We start from the raw sequence: 16,920 nt of genomic DNA, 5'->3' as shown, positions 1-16,920 counted from the left end.
TTCTAATGTAACATTTGAGTGTCCAAAAAAAATAAAAATATCCATGTATCGTGCTATTGTTCTGAATTATTATCCTTTATGTCATTAACCAAAAGACCCTGCTTTACCTTAAATGCACAAAAATTAGTACTAATATGTTTATCTATATGCATTATTTTATGTACAAGAACAACAGTATATATAATTTAATTTGTTTTGTTTCTTGCTAGAGATAACAATAGTATAATTTATGTGGCGCAGAATTATAAACGTAGCCGAGTAGGTGAAACAATATAATAATGACCAAGTTTCACTCAGCTGATTCGCATACATCATTGCGCAAAGGGGGGAATATTATTAAAAAATGTTGAATTATTACTTCATAAAATAGGAATTATGTCATTGCTTGTTTCAGATATGTATTACTATAATGCGGAAAAAAAATATCTGCCCAAAGATTATATATTGTAGATTTGTAGGCAAGAACAATGAATCATAATCCAAAGATTGATCCGCATCTTCTGTTATTGATGATTACACTAAGGATTAAAAAAAGAGAACTTGTTGAATAATAAATAATTAGATTAGCTCATAATGTGTGCAGATAATATAGCATCTAAGTAGTGCACAATTAATTTTCTAAGTACTATGATTATATACTAATAACATGTGTCTCATCGAATTAGATTGAAGACTGGTCAAATTAAATAGTAATTATTTTCATCATTGAAAGGCATATTTAATTTAGTTTAGCTCATAATGTGTGCAGATAATATATGTAGTATTTAAGTAGTGCACAATTAATTTTCTAATTACTATGATTATATACTAATAACATGTGTCTCATCGAATTAGATCGAAGACTGGTCACGAAAATATTTTCATCATTGAAATCCATATTTAATTTAGTGTAGCTCATAATGTGTGCAGATAATATAGCATCTTAAGTAGTATTTTATTCCGTCCTGCCCCATTTAAGTGATTTTATAACTTTTTCAACTGGGTCCAACATAAGTAATTTATAAAGAAACCACGAAAGTATTAGTTTTTTCCCCTAAGAATTACCCTTATATCTGATAAATAATAGAACAAATTTCTAAGAAGTCTTTAAGGAGAAATAAAGGATCTTTTAGTACAATAATTCACTTAATTAATGCTATTAAAACGTGACTTTTTAAGTGGGTGCAAAACCCTTGAAAAATCACTCTCTCCGATTCACATTAATTAATTTCTTGACCTTTTTTGTGCTCCATAAAAAATAATTTTCCTAAATATAAAAAAGAAACTAATTCTTATTTTCCACAGTTTCCCTTAGAGTAACGAGTCTTGGATTATAAAGGTTAATATAGTCAATTTTATTGTTAATTAATGTCAAAAAGGTAAATTTTTTAATGGATTAGTTACATCATATAGCAAAGGTTGATACCTTATTTATTTTAAATAAATACCCTTTTAAAAAATTATATTTCATAGTTACCTTTTGATTTTTTATAGCCAAATATTTATTTATGGTCACCTCCTACCCTTAAGCCATAAAATAAGTTTTGTATTGTTTTTCTCTCTCATATCCCCTCAAATTTTTCCTATCCCCTACCCCATATCTATTCTCCCTCTCTCTACTTCCCTATGTCTTCTCCTCCGCCGGACGCTGGAGCAATTGTCACCGTCATCGTCACTGGAGCAATTAGTCCTTTGGCTTCAAGATCTACTACCAAAATTTTCTTCCAGATGGATGAGTTAATCATAAATTTGATAGTTTTTGGACTTGTATCATGGACAACATTATTTTTATTAACAGGAAAATTATTTCCAACTCGTTCTTTTGATTTTTGCAACCGTTTGGTTTCAACAATTCATGCAATTCTAGCAGTAACAGTAGCTTCTATTTCCGTTCAAGATTGGAGTTGCCCAATTAGTCCTTTGGCTTCCAGATCTACTACCAAACAGATATTTTGTGTTGTATATTTCGGCGGTAATTATGTGTTAATCGTCGGCAATCGGAGGCAATGGTGACGGTGAGCAAAGACTGGATAATGATGTTGCTTCAACGAGGCGACATTAGGGTTGTTCTTGAACAAAGACGACGGAGTTGGGGGCTGAGCAACTTGAATTTTCTAATATATTTCAATGTATCTCGCTGTATTTCATTGTATTCATTATCTTTTTTTTCATTGTATTTCAATGTATATCGCTATATTCTGTGTATTTCATTGAATTCATTGTCCTTTTTTTATTGTATTTCAATGTATCCCGCTGTATTCTATGTATTTCATTGTATTCATTGTCTCGCTGTATTCCATGAATTTATTCATATATTTTTTTTAATTAATATAATTTATGTATTCAGATGTATTATATAATTTCTCTGAAGATTGATATGTTTTGGGGGTATTTTTCGGTTGAGAATCTTTTTTATAACTGGAAATATAAAATTTGTGCATTATAATTGGGTTTGTTGAGTTATATTAGGAGTCTATTATGTTAATTGATTCACTTTCCATTTAAAAACAGTGTAATCCCCTGTTTCACGCTGTGAATACAATCGAATACAATAATCTGTCCAGCTGTAGTTCTATGTTTCACGCCATGAATACAGTTGAATACACTCGAATACAAAAATCTGTCTAGTTGTAATCTCATGTTTCACGCCTAGAAATGATATTGTATTCATGAATACAGTAGCTTGAATACATCGAATACACTCTAAAAAATCTGAAAACATAGCTATAGGAAGTGATATAGTAAATGAAAGCTACAACTAGCTAATAACCACTAAAACATAGTGGTTTCTGGAAGTTATGTGTGGAAACAACCAAAAAAAATCATTTAAAGTAAACCTTAAGGAGTACTTAAATGGATCGGAGAGAGTAATAGATTTTCTAAGTAATATGATTATAGACTTAGAGATGGCAACTGGGACGGGGCGGAGCGGGGCAGGGCAAGCCTTAACCCACTAAAATTTTGACCCGCCCTGCCCCGTTTAGCCTTTTTCCAAATTTTTGACCCGCCCTGCCTTGTCCCGTTTAGATTTTCTTTCATTTTTTTCTCTTTATTTTCTCTTTACTTAAAATTGACGTGCCAGTAAAAGTATTTTATTGACATGAAATAGTTTATTTGTATCAATTGCATAAAATATAATTTTTATCAATATTATAGTATAGCTTATTAAAGAGTAAATCCCCTTAAATTAATGTTTCAGCCCAAGTAAATAGCTATCTGCTTAAGTCACTTTTGAAATTTTTGTTTCCTTACGTTACAATATTCTTTTTTAAGTTAGTGAACTAATTGGACTGTAAAATTGCACAACTAAGCATCACTTTCATTCATTATCTGTTATTTTAAAATACATTATTGTTATGAACAATAAAAGAAGAAGAATAGTATTGTAGAGAAAAGCAGAGAGAGAATTTTTATTGATATTGAGATGATTTACAATGGGGTAAGACCCCTCTATTTATAGGGCGGAAAATGACTTAGCCACAAAGTAAAACTCTCTACAAGATAGACATTCACTCGAAATAGAATTCTATTCATAACACTCCCCCTTGATTGTTTATTCAATAACTAATGTGCCTCGTTAAAACCTTAACTAAAATAAAACCCAATGTGAGAAAAAATTCTAGAAAAGGATAAAGAGTACACATATCTAACTATACGCCCTTCGGTTGCCTCATTAAAAACCTTGAAAGGAAAACCTAGTGGGACAAAACCTTGTAAGGAAAAAAAGAGTGCAACTCGCATTAAACTCCCCCTGATGAGAGCATCATTTCACATCCTTGAGCTTTCGCATCTCAATCTTGTGTATTAGCTTCTTGAAGGTTGACGTCGGTAGAGACTTGGTGAACAAATCAGCCATATTATCACTTGAATGAATCTGTTGCACAATGATATCATTATTCTTTTGAAGATCATGTGTGAAAAATAACTTTGGTGAAATGTGTTTTGCCCTATCTCCTTTTATGAATCCTCACTTCAATTGAGCTATGCATGTTGCATTGTCTTCATACAAAATCGTGGGTAGTTTGTCACATATCAAACCACATTTGTCTCGAATAAGATGTATTATAGACCTCAACCACACACACTCTCGACTTGCTTCATGAATAGCAATTATCTCAGCATGATTAGATGAAGTAGCCACAATTGATTGCTTAGTCGATCGCCAAGATATGGCAGTGCCTCCATAGGTAAACACATAACCTGTTTGAGATCGAGCCTTGTGTGGATCGGATAAATACCCAGCATCGGCATAACCAACAAGATCAGGACTACAATTATTGCTATAAAATAAACCCATATCGGTAGTCCCTTTTAGATACCGCAATATGTGTTTGATTCCATTTCAGTGTCTCCTTGTGGGAGCAGAGCTATATCTTGCTAAGACATTAACTGAAAAAGTTATGTCAGGTCTTGTAGTGTTAGCAAGATACATTAGTGCACCAATTGCACTAAGATATGGTACTTCAGGACCAAGTAGCTATTCATTCTCATCTTGAGGTCGGAATGGATCTTTATTCACATCAAGTGATCGAACAACCATCAGAGTACTTAATGGATGTGCTACATCCATATAAAACCGTTTCAATACCTTTTCTATGTAGGCAGATTGATGAACAAAAATTCCTTTTGCCAAATGTTCGATTTGCAAACCAAGACATAATTTTGTCTTTCCGAGATCTTTCATCTCGAATTCCTTTTTAAATAATCAATTGCCTTTTGGAGTTCTATAGGAGTTTCAATAAGATTTATGCCATCAACATATACGGCAAGTACAACAAATTCCGATGTTGTTTTCTTTATAAAAACACATGGGTAAATGGCATCATTTATATAGCATTCCTTTAATAAATACTCACTAAGACGATTATACCACATTCGTCCTGATTGCTTTAGACCATACAACGATCTTTGCAATTTGATTGAAAACATTTCCCGGGACTTTGAATTATTTGCTTTAGGCATTTTGAATCCCTCGGAATTTTTCATGTATATCTCATTATCAAGTGAGTCGTAAAGGTAGGCGGTAACCACATCCATTAAATGCATGTCAACCTTTTCATGGACAGCAAAACTAATGAGATAACGAAATATAATAGCATCCATAACGGGTGAATATGTCTCTTCATAATCGACACCGGGCCTTTGTGAAAATTCTTGTGCAACAAGGCGTGCCTTATATCTTTGTACCTTGTTTTTCTCATTTCTCTTGCGTAAAAAGACCCATTTATAACCAACAGGCTTAACACCATTAGGTTTTTGGACTACAGGCCCAAAAACTTCACGTTTTGCAAGTGAATTCAATTCTGATTGGATTGCTTCTTGCCATTTTGGCCAATCAAGTCTTTGTCAACATTCTCCAACAGATTGAGGTTCAAGATCCTTACTTTCTTGCATAATGCTAGATGCAACATTATATGCAAAGATATAATCCACCATTATATCCACTCGATTCAAATTTGTCTCAATATCGATTGGATTTATTGATAGTTCCTTATTTTCTTGAGTCTCGGGCTCAGTGGTTAACTCATGAATCTCAGAATTTATTAAATCGTGGATTTCTTCGTAAGATTCTTTCGTAGTGTCATTTTGATCATTTGTTTTCCTTTTTCTAGGATTTCGATCCTTAGAACCTAATGGTATACCACGTTTTAGGCGTGCATTTGACTCATTAGCTATGACACTAGAAGATTGTCCAATAGGGACATCAATACGGATTGGAACATTCTCTGCAGGGATATGTGATTTTGTTATCCTTTTCAAATTCATAAATGCATCTGCCATTTGATTTGTTATTCTCTGCAAATGGATAATCTTTTGCACCTTTTTTTCACAAATAAAGGCACGTGGAACAACATGAGATAATGATGGATTTTTCCACAAAATTTCCCATTTGGTTTCACCAACTTCTCCCCCTAATTTTGGGAAAAGTGTCACATCGAATCGACAGTCTGCAAATCGAGCAGTGAATAAATCCCCCGTTAATGTTTCAAGATAGCGAATAATGGAGGGCGATTCAAACCCAACATATATTCCTAACTTTCTTTGCGGGCCCATTTTGGTGCGATATGGCGGTGCTACAGGCACATATACTGCGCATCCAAAAATTCTTAAATGGGATATATTAGGTTCATGACCCAAACCTAATTGCAACAGGGAATATTTATGATAATTTGTCGGTCTGAGACGAACTAGCATTGTTGCATGCAAAATGGCGTGACCCCAAACAGAAGTGGGCAGCCTCGTTTTCATGAGTAACGGTCTTGCTATCAATTGCAGACGTTTAATTAAAGACTCTGCAAGACCATTTTGAGTGTGAACATAAGCTACAGGATGCTCCACTTTTATACCAATTGATAAGCAATAATCGTTAAATGTTTGGGATGAAAACTCGGCAGCATTATCAAGTCTAATAGACTTAATTGGATTATCGGGAAATTGTGCCCGTAATCGAATTATTTGTGCCATTAATTTTGCAAACGCGAGGTTGCGAGATGACAATAGGCACACATGAGACCATATAGAAGATGCGTCTATTAAGACCATAAAATATCTAAACGACCCACTAGGTGAGTGAATAGGTCCACAAATGTCCCCTTGTATACGTTCCAAAAACGCAGGGGACTCAATTCCCACCTTTGTTGGTGATGGTCTATTAATTAATTTGCCTTGATAACAAGAAGTGCAAGAAAATTCATTATTTAAAAGAATCTTTAAATTCTTTAATGAATGCCCATTTGAGTTTTCAATAATTCGTCTCATCATAATTGATTCAGGGTGTCCCAATCGATCATGCCAAAGTACAAAAGTATTGGAATCAGTAACCTTTTGGTTTACGGTAGAATGTGCCTCAATTGCACTAATTCTTGTCCAATACAGGCCACAAGATAAAGATTGGAACTTCTCAATAACCCTCTTTTGGCCAGATACATTCTTGGTAATGATGAGATATTCAAGATTATTCTCATCTATTGTCTCAATATGATATCCATTTCGACGGATATCTTTAAAACTCAACAAGTTCCTCTTGGACTTGGAGGAGAACATTGCATTCTCTATGATAAGTATTGTTCCTTTAGGCAGAGTTATAGTAGCTCTTCCAGAGCCTCCAATTAATTTACTACTACCAGAAATTGTAGTAACATCTGTCTTACACATATTTAAATGAGAGAAATATTTCTTCTCTTTGAATATTATATGTGTCGTACATAAATCAATTAAACAAATATTTTTACAATTGAACTTTGATCCAAGTTTGTTTTGTGAGATATTCATATTTGCTTAATCTTCTCAAAGAGTTTCTTGAGACGGTAGAGTCTCGTGCTGATAACGTGTTATAAAATAATAAAAGAAGAAGAATAGTATTGCAGAGAAAAGCAGAGAGAATTCTTATTGATATTGAGATGATTTACAATGGGGTAAGATTCCTCTATTTATAGGGGAAAAATGACTTAGCCACAAAGTAAAACTCTCTACAAGATAGACATTCACTCTAAATAGAATTCTATTCATAACAATTATCAATTTATTAAATTTAATGCAATAATAACTGGATGCAGATATTCAAATTTTGAAAGTTAAAGCTAGTATTTCACTGTTAGGAGCAATTTAATTAGATGAATTTTCTTAACAATCTTCCTGGGAAATGGATCTCTTGTTTAAAGCTGAAGCTTCAAATTTCTAAAACAAGTTGTACACTGTTAAGCAATTTCAACAGCTCTACGTCTTGCCCTGCCCTAACCCATTAATTTTTTTCAAAAATTGTTTTTTGCCCTACCCTGCCCCGCCCCGCCCCGCCCCGTCCTATTTAGATCTTTACCTACCCCTCTCCATTAAGAGTTTTCCCTGCCCGCCCCGCCTCAATTGCCATCCCTATATAGACTAGTAACATGTGTCTCATCGAATAAGAAGACAGGTCTGAATTATTTCCATCAATTGATAACCATATTTAATTTACTTAATTAATGTTCGGCTACTTAAATTGGGATTAGAATCTAACGCCCTTTATCTCAAATAGAAAAACATTCCCCTTTGTCTAAAGAGTTGAAAGTTTTTTCCATGCTGCAGAAATTCTAAGCTTTTCGTTTGATGACAACGGAGGAGGCAACATCAATAATAATAATAACAAAACATAACAACAATTATTATTGGAATTTCTTCTTCATTTGCTATTTTTATTGATATCATTCCATATAAATAGATTACGAAATTCCTTGCCTTTTAAAAAGTTTTGTGTAATTGAGAAAGAGACGCCTTCTGATGCTTCCTTTTATTTTATTTTTCTTAATTCCAACAGTTTGGCAACTTTTTTTTAATTTGTTCAAGTAATCAAATGGGGACCTTGTAAGGACCATAATACCCATTGACACAATTATGAGCCATTATTTTGGACCCTTTGACATATTGGTAAGGGTAGGGCCGGTAGAGGTGGAGATCGGAAAGTTCACATCCAAATACAATTTTAATTTTCACGAGTATTTTTTTTTTTTACTTCAAGGCAAATATTCTCCAAATACCTATTTTCAAAAGATTTATTTTCTAGTTTATTATAACATAAGGAGTTCTGGATAATAAACTTGTGGATACAACTTTTGGGGATAATCTGTGAAACTATAGTTGCGTCAAATTTTGCTTGATTACCACTTTTTCGTTTTGGCTTGCATTCTTGGATATATTAATCTAATAATCTTAGTAAATATGATATTTCCTTGAGCTACAAGACTTAATGACCATTATTTAATTCTCATTTGAAAACGACAAATTCTGATTACTTTCAATGCTGTAGGTGCTGTCACTACTAATAATTGACGTGTATGCTAACAGATGCTAAGACCTCATGATGAGGTGATTTGTGAGTCTTCCCAAAATCATTTGGAACTTTAAAGTTAAATAATATAACAGCAATAAAACCAGTGTAATTGTTCGAAAAAAGTAATATATACACAAACCTTATTCTATCTTGTAGATGTAGGGAGACTATTTACGACAAGCCCCAATCTCAAAGGATAAGAACTTTAAAGTTAAATGCAATTGAAATCTGTGCTTAATTGTAGTAATAATTATATAAGTTTAATTTTTGTTAAATATTGTTTAAATCCCGGCTAATACATGTATTTTTAATTCATATTTTTGCCAGATAAGATAATATAATATATATTCCTGCATAAATTATGCGAGTTTTATTTATACCAAAAAAAGGAAGATCGAAACCAAACAACGTATTAGTGATTAGTCCGCATATTACACCAACCAAAAGAGCCCTTAGTTGTGAGTTTTAATAGTTATATAAATATTATGACATATTTAATATAATAAGTTTTAAAAATACTTATTTCTTTTTTACATTTCATACAAAGTTAACTATATCATTTAATTGACATGAAAGGAATACTTTGGCGCCTAGGTAATTGCAGAATTGCAAGCCATTAGTCTAATGACACGTCCACAGGAAAGAATAAGAAAAGCCAGCAAATTTTGCAGCCCTACGCCTTTTCTTATTTATTTAACAACTTTTCTTGTTTTTATTATATAGGAGGTAGGGAATAGAGAATGAGGAAGAAATTAAAGGTGGAAAATAAGTGGGCACGGACATAAGAATTGGGAAATTCCTAAATTAAGTGAAAAAAATTTAGGTTGAAAATGATATTTGAAAATTAGAGTTGTGTTTGGACATTAATACAGTTTGAAGCTGTTTTTAAATTATTGTGAGTGCTTTGATGTGAAAATTTTGAAAAACAGCTTTTTGGAGTGTTTTAAATTCCGAAATTCAGCTTCAAGTGAAAAATAGAAATTTTCATGGCCAAACGCTAATTCCGAAAAAAAGTGGAAAAAAAAATTGAAAAAAAGGAATCTTTTTTTATTGGCCAAACAGGCCCTTAAACTCTTTGATATTTCTTTCTCCGATCTCTTCCCTTTTTTTTCTCCTAATGACAACAATCATTTAAGTTTTACGGTTTAATCTTAAAACTTTTTGTATTGAGTTCATTATATCTTTAAAATTATGAATTCAAACATATTATTTGTTATAATTTTAATAAATTTTTAAATATAAATTTATGTTCTGATATCCAAACTATCGGGTATAAATCCAACGCTGGACCATTGCCTTGGCTCTGCACATATACTCTAAAAAATTGGGGGGCATTTGCATCTATACCCACTTTTTGGATCACGTTTTAACTTGTGTCCGCTTTACAAAAAAAAATTGAAAGTGTAGCAAAGACAATCACGCAAAACTTCAGCATTCTAGTAGACGGGACCGACAAACTTGTTTTAGCCTATTTACACCATGAGCGTAATCCTCCCCTTGTTCATAGGTATTTGTTTCTTTCACTTTTTCGATAGTTAAGAAGACGTACTGTTGGATATCTGTGGGTGCATTGTCTACAGCTCCTAACATCTTGTGAGACTTGAGAGGAAATGAGTCCACAACGGAATCTGGAGCTGGAAGCGAAAGCGTAGATAGCGAAAGTGTGAAAGATTGTCGATGAATCTCATCCAGGACCTACAAAAAAGAAACAAAGCCATTACTAAATATGTCAGGTCAAAGTTTTGCAGTCACATAAGAAGCCAAGTATGAGTTCTTCTTTCCTCTACAAAAGTTTGTCCCGTTTGTGAACCAACCTGTTTGATTTGGCCATGCTCTAAAAAAGAAAAAAAGAAAAAGAAAAAGGAAGTTGTGTTGTCTGGTATGTCAGGAATGGTGGTAGTATTAGAGAATTAACCATAGTGCCTTTCAGTTGTTAATAGAAGAAGAAGAAAATGAAGGAGGAGGAGAAGAAAGGGGCTGAAGTTATTTAAAAATTGGGTACAAATTAAAACTTTTAAAAAAATTAAGTATAGGTTAAATGGGGGCGTCAAATAGGGCGCCCCGTGAAAAATTGCCCATGGTAAATTTGATTATTTACTACAACAACCAGTGACTTAGCAGAATACTATTGTCTATAACCAATAAAGTAGCAGATGTCTTGAACAGTGCATAAGCAGTTACGCTCCTCTTTTTCTGCTTGTTTGGCCTAGCTTCAAATGGTCCCCTATTTTTAATACCTTTTGTATTTTTAACTCTTTCAGAAAAATTTACGGCAAAATACAAAATTAGTCGGGTCCGCCGACACCAATTACACCAAATAATTAAAAAATATATATAATATATTATGTATACAAAAAATTATATATTTTATTGGTTATTATTTTTTGGAGGAACTAAAACATATATTTCTCAAAACTTTTTACATGAAGAACTAATCCAAATAATCGCTCACCTAATCTTTCAAACTAAAAATAGCCGGCGAATATATAATATATATATATAGTTCATGTATAATATATGTATAATTATATACAATCAATGTGTAATATATGTATATCCATTAAAAAAAGTAAACATTAAATCTAGTCGGTTATTTGCGTAACAAACTCAAGGCACCAATCTGAGGGTCCACAAGATCAATGAACAGAGCCAGCCCACTTCATAGGCCCATATTGTAGGGCCCACTCTCCATTTCCGTATAAATGCGTGTCAAGTTTGTGTTTCTTGAACAAAAAAATCATTTTCATCTTCTTCACTGCCCCCATTGCCTTTCTTTCATGTGTTGAATTGAAAGGCATTCGTCTATCTACACTCTTATTTTATGAAAAATAATTTTGACTCAGAAGGGAGCAAAGTTTCAATGGACTGATGTTTGCGAACGAAGTTTCCAGGCATTGAAGGACACATTAACTTCAGCACCGGTTCTAACGCTCCTAAAAGGGACCGATGGTTATGTTATCTATTGTGACGCTTCGGGTGTTGAATTGGGTTGTGTATTGACGCAGCGTGGTAAGGTTGTAGCTTATTCTTCTAGACAACTAAGAAAGCACGAGAAGAATTACCCGACCCACGATTTAGAGTTAGCCGTAGTGATTCATGCACTAAAGATATGGAGGCACTACTTGTATGGCATCATGTTAATATCCATATGGATCATAAGAGCATCCAATATATCTTCAAGCAAAAGGAATTAAATTTATGTCAAAGGAGATGGTTGGAGCTATTTAAAGACTATGATGTTGATATTTTATACTAGGGAAGGCGTACGTAGTAGCCGACGCTCTCAACCGTAGATCTATGGGTAGCCTGTCATATTTACAGCTAGAGAATAGTGGAATAGCCCATGAGATTCATCAGCTATCTAATCTTGGAGTTCGGTTACTGGACTCAGGTGATATTGGATTTACTATTCAGGATACGGCAACATCCTCTTTAGTAACTGAAGTGCAGGAACACCAGTACGAGGATCCTGTGTTAGTTTATTATAAGGACACAACCCCTCAAAAGGAGAAACACCATTTGAGATTACAGAATATGGGGTCCTCAGACATCGAGGACGATTATGTGTCCCTAATGTTGCAGGGTTGCGTTAGCAGGTTATGGGAGAAACTCACTATTCTCGTCATTCTATCCATCCAGGAGCAACTAAGATGTATCATGATATTAGGTAAGTATATTGGTGGGACGGAATGAAAAGGATATAGCGAAGTTTTTTGCTCAATGCCCTAACTGTCAGCAGGTTAAGATTGAGCATCAAAAACTCGGTGGATTATTACAGGCTATAGAGATTCCGATTTGAAAGTGGGAAATAATCAATATGGATTTCATTGTAGGTTTAACTCGTACACAACGTAAGTTCAATTCTATATGGGTTATTGTTGATAGACTTACAAAATCAACCCATTTTCTGTCTGTTATGACTACATATTCCGCAGAGGATTCTGCAAGGCTTTACATTAAGGAGATAGTATGAATTCATAGTGTCCCTATATCTATTATCTCGGATAGAGGAGCTCAGTTTACAGCTAACTTCTAGAGGTCTTTCCATAAAGGATTGGGGACTCAGAAACTAATGTCTTCGAAATATGATTACGACAAAAATTGCATACATGAACTTAATATGCATAACTAGTATTTATCATAGCAAATTTGATATATGAAATTACCTTGATTTCTTTTATACAACAATTCTTTACCCTAGTGAAGCATAGCAATATATGAAACTCGGTTTTATATCGGGCTTCCTACGACCCTACCGACGATAAAATTTACTCATATCGAGTATTTACACCAAATTATATAAACTTACCATGATTAGGTGATTCATATATTAATTAACTATGGTTAAATAAGAAAGTGGATGTGCAAACACATATCATGCATTTATTTGTTTATATGGTGCAAATAAGTTTCTATGGAAATGAAGATATGAATGGAATGTGATCAATAGCGAAACCAGAATTTTTACCAAGAGATATCAAAATATAAAAAACTAAATACGCCAAAAAGTTACGGGAAGTCAAAGTATAGTAAATATACATAAAACAAAAAAAATTTACCTAACAATACAATTCAACGTTCCACACTACAACATAAAGTATCTATAGCTACGAAATACATTGTAGCTAAATATAAAAATTTATGTGGCTAAACACTTTAGCCACAATATTTTTTTCCGTAGCATTCGTAGCAAAATGTAGCGTAGCTAAAAGTTAGCTACAAACTTTACATGTTCCGAGGCTAAGGACTAATACTTATTGTCACGAATTCTTTTTATGTTGTAGCTGTGATAGTAAAAATTTCTTGCCACAAAAAATATACTTGTAGCAAGTGATTTTATTCTTTTGCCACGACAAATAAAATTTGTTGCTATTTTCATATTGTAGCTACAAGATTTTGTGTTGTAGCAAAAGATTTAATTTATTTGCCACGCAAGCTCAACTTTTGTGGCTAAATTTATAATTTATTCTCGTGGCAATAGTAATTGTGTTTAGCTATGAGTTCAAAAGTCCATAGCAATACATTAAAGTATTTGCCACAATAATTTTTATATTGTAGCTAAGAATTCATACTTTTAGCTATAAATTCCATAATTTCGTAGCAATAAACTGAAAAGTTTGCCACGATCAGCTTTAGCCACAAGAATTTATATATTGTAGCTAACAATCCATATTTTAGCTCAAATATATAAATTTTTAGCAAAATATATTCAATTGTTTTTAATAAATGATATACATTAGTAAGAATACATAATTAAAGGTCAACAGTATCATTCAAAGATAAATTAAAATACTAAAATATTGTTACACTCAAAATGTAACAGTATTCTTTTACAAGATAAAGAATAATTTCATACATAATTCTTTTACAATACGAATAATAAAGTTTTAAAAGAAAACTAGCTAATGTGAGACTGGATAGTGATGATAACCATCAGCGGACTATGAAGAGAAGTGAAAACCCAAAAGTGCTCCAATGCTTTTCTAATACCAGGTTCCGATCGCGAGTTGAGACACATTAGTGGATTGTATTTGTACCAAATGCGTGAAAGAAATTGTTCTTCTTATGGATATCAAGAAGGGCGCAGTAAAGACTGCCATGTTACCCTCCTAATCTTGCAGGACTGCCACCTTCTCGTCTACAATTATATATGAACGAGTCATAGACTCTAACCTGTATATAAAAAAAAATGACATCCACGCCATAAGTTTAGTACATTAACTAGTTGGGACTTGTTAATCACGTTTGAATTGAACAACCGTTTCTTTGGTAGGGTAAGATTCTGCCAGAAACAACAACCTGCTTCTTTAAAACCTTAAGATTATTAATGTAATGTATATACCAAAAGACTGGAAACCGTTCAAAACATAAGCCTTATTTAGCAGTTCTTAATTTGAAGCACAACACTATAAGAAAATACTACCAACCTCATAAGTTGCATTCTTCTTAGTATCTGATAACGAAGCGTTTCCAAGTCTGAGGTCTTGTAAATCCTTAAGTTTGTAACTGCCCAAAAATTATATTCTCATATTTCTTGGATCAAGTAAAGATCACAAGCTAAACTAGTTCAAATCACACCCATTTCATAACAACAAACAGTCCTAGATTAAAATATTACTATTCTCAATAAAATTTCAGAAGTCCTATAGATTTTAACAAGAATTTTGTAAATACTCCATCCTTCACTGGTTAGTATATCCAATTGAATTTGTTTTGAGAAAGAGTGAAGTATCATATATACCTCATGATTATTACACTTGTTTGTTTCTACATTGATGCCCATAATGCAATTGCCTGAAAAGACTCATTCAGGTTTAATTAAAAAGGAATGAACCTCATCACCATAGTGCAACATAAATTTGGAGCATATGCTTACAAATGATTGTGCTAATGCATCTCATAATTTCACCCTTATAAGTTGTTGGAATATTTATACTGTATGTTTGAGAAGTTTTCCTACTATCTCAGCAAATTCATTGGATAGCGTCTACAAGTGTTTAGGAGTTATGGCTTTATCCTAATTGTTGTATTGAAGTTTTAGAAATAAAGGGATGGTAATATTTTAACAACCAACTCTTTTTCACCTATTTGCATGCTTCCTTCATTGCTAGCTGCCACAAGAAGTGCAAAAAATATATAGAAAGCAAAGATGCATTTCCATATGACTATTTATTTAGTAAGTTACACATCAAATGAATACAGATACTCAACCTATATCCACTCAACTGATCATCAAGTTTGGGTGAAAATTGTGCCTCGCGAACTCATTTGCTCTCTGCAAATATTCACATAGATATTAACCACTACAACTGTGAACAATACCTACTCTAATAGAGAAAATTTATTAGCATAGTTTTTTTGTGTGCATATAACTGTAAACTGTGCACAACCCAAAAAGCCATTTAAGATCCCAATCTGCAAATGGAGGTAATGAAGAATAAACAATATACAAGAAATTATAGGAAAAAAGGCTTGTCCTGACTTAGTATGACATAAATCAAGATTGAACTACTAATTCCCATTTCATACAACAAACTAATTTAAACAGATTATAAAAGGCAAATCTAGGAATTAAAATATACAAAAAAGCTCCTCCATTCATAATAATTGGAGACATTCCAAATTCATTGCTTTGAATTTGGCAATCTTTTAAATTCTTGGCACTAATCAATATAGCTAAAGCAGGGATTGACATTTTTCTGCCACACTGTAATGATGAAACTGAAAAGAACTATTCCCAATCAAGAATCTTAGGAAAGCAGTGGTAACAATCAAAATTAAGAAGAGAAACAAAAGAAAGACTAGGTTGGCCATACCTTGACGGTTATGTTTTCCAAGAGGAGGACGAGGGTTCTGGGATGGTTGGTTAGAGTGTGGAAGGATTGGGAGAGATGGTGCCGATAGATTTTGGGGGGAAATCGTATGGGAGTCTGAATTTTTTTAGGTCTTTAAGGGAATTGAGAGAGGCGTAACTTTAGGTCTTTAAGGGAATCTTTTTTTTTTTTTTATTCTTTCTATTTTTCGTTTCTTATTTATTTGTAACTTAGCCTTTAACTTTTCATATATTTGTGCACGAGTACCTACACAATATCTATATCTATACTATATTAAAAGCACGAAGGCCCTTAGCGAAATATTGTTCGTTTTTTTTACCCTTTTAAAATAGTGTTCACACCAGACAAAATAGTCATTTGATTATTCTGCTAGCTAATATTTAGGAGTTTAAATTAAACCAAATTTATTACTTATTAAATATTTCCTTATTTGAATCAAGTAATAAGTCCTTATAATTAGGACTTTAAAATCATTAAAATTTTACCGTATATAAATTTTACAATTAAAGTATGATTAAATTATAAAAAAACTTTATGCCTAATATATTCCTTATTTGAATTGGGTAAAATAACTAATCTTTAACTCCAAAAATATGAACCCTCTCACGCTAGGTAGACTTATAATTTATTTTTATTATAATTATGAGTATGTTTACCTAAACATTTGTAAAGTTTAAAAGAACGAACAAAGCCAAAAAAAATTATTGATTGGAAACGAGCATTTTAGATTTGAAAGTATTAATTAGTGTAGTTTTCGAAGAATTAATTTTGAAAGTTACCTACATAGTTATTTTTTAAAAA

At 32.8% G+C, this 16,920-nt stretch overlaps 1 long non-coding RNA gene across 4 annotated transcripts; it reads right to left on the bottom strand.

Annotated features, from left to right (window-relative positions):
* Window positions 1-14,038: 14,038 nt before the first annotated feature.
* Window positions 14,039-16,289, bottom strand: LOC107820568 (uncharacterized). Of its 4 annotated transcripts, none has more exons than XR_001655947.2 (5): window positions 16,102-16,289; window positions 15,497-15,560; window positions 15,027-15,079; window positions 14,713-14,791; window positions 14,039-14,458 (listed from the first exon to the last, which is right to left on the bottom strand). It is a non-coding gene; the product is annotated as an uncharacterized LOC107820568 (long non-coding RNA). The 4 variants fall into 4 exon arrangements; XR_001655948.2 differs by having other exon boundaries at window positions 15,512-15,560; window positions 16,102-16,288; XR_001655945.2 differs by lacking the exon at window positions 15,027-15,079 and having other exon boundaries at window positions 16,102-16,280.
* Between the last annotated feature and the right edge of the window lie 631 nt (window positions 16,290-16,920).

The sequence above is a fragment of the Nicotiana tabacum genome, chromosome 5, assembly GCF_000715075.1.
Source record: "Nicotiana tabacum cultivar K326 chromosome 5, ASM71507v2, whole genome shotgun sequence".
NCBI classification, from domain to species: domain Eukaryota; kingdom Viridiplantae; phylum Streptophyta; class Magnoliopsida; order Solanales; family Solanaceae; genus Nicotiana; species Nicotiana tabacum.
Note: the sequence above shows the minus strand (reverse complement) of the source record. Positions and strands in the feature narration are given on the sequence as shown.